This window comes from Ambystoma mexicanum, chromosome 4q (assembly GCF_040938575.1).
Source record: "Ambystoma mexicanum isolate Mex_15411 chromosome 4q, UKY_AmexF1_1, whole genome shotgun sequence".
NCBI classification, from domain to species: Eukaryota; Metazoa; Chordata; class Amphibia; order Caudata; family Ambystomatidae; genus Ambystoma; species Ambystoma mexicanum.
In genome coordinates, this window is record NC_090928.1 from 143,013,898 (window position 1) to 143,014,663 (window position 766).

The following is a 766-nucleotide window of genomic DNA, read 5'->3' on the forward strand; positions in this document are numbered from 1 at the left end:
CCTCTGTACATGGAGGCCAATGCAGTATTGGGGCTGGAGAATCACATATCAATTTCGGCAGGCCATCAGGCTCCAATGAAATGTGTCTGCAGGTGCTTTTGGAAATCCCCAGATTATGTTTTTGCATTGAAAAACAATACAGTGCAGGCTCATCTATTTGAGGGAATTTCCTCCAAAGGGTCTTTGGGGATGCCATCCTACTGCTTCCTATAATCCTTTTGGTTCTTAGGAGAAGAGGAGGTTCAGGGATTTCATAATTCCGACTCCCTCCCCCAGTTATGCCCAGAGGACATTATAGCTGGACCTTCTCTAGATGACCATTAGCCAGCTGTGGCACCTTCCTCTGAGAGCGGATTCGCCACCCTAGAAGAGGGTTGGGTGTCTCGGCCTTCATGCATGGCGATGGAGAGGATGAAGTATGATGGTTGGGAGCTGCATGGCTAAGTCATCTAAATGTTACCGGTTGTGCATTGGCCTGTCTATTTTTTTGTGCACATTTAGAATGTTCAAGGAGTGGCAGGAGCGAGGGCCTGGTGTTGTGCCACACTTACATAGTTCTGGCCAGGCAGAGTCTTCAAGTGGACTTGGTCAAGCGCAATCTCGCAGCCATTGCCATCACCTGAAGAATGTTCATTCTTCACAGTTCCAGTTTCTAAAGAGCTTTACTAATCTGTTCTAACTTTCTCAAGTTGTGGTTCCACCTTGGGACTTGAATTGTGTACTTTTGTTACAGATGGCTGCCCTTTTGAGCCAATACACTCATGCT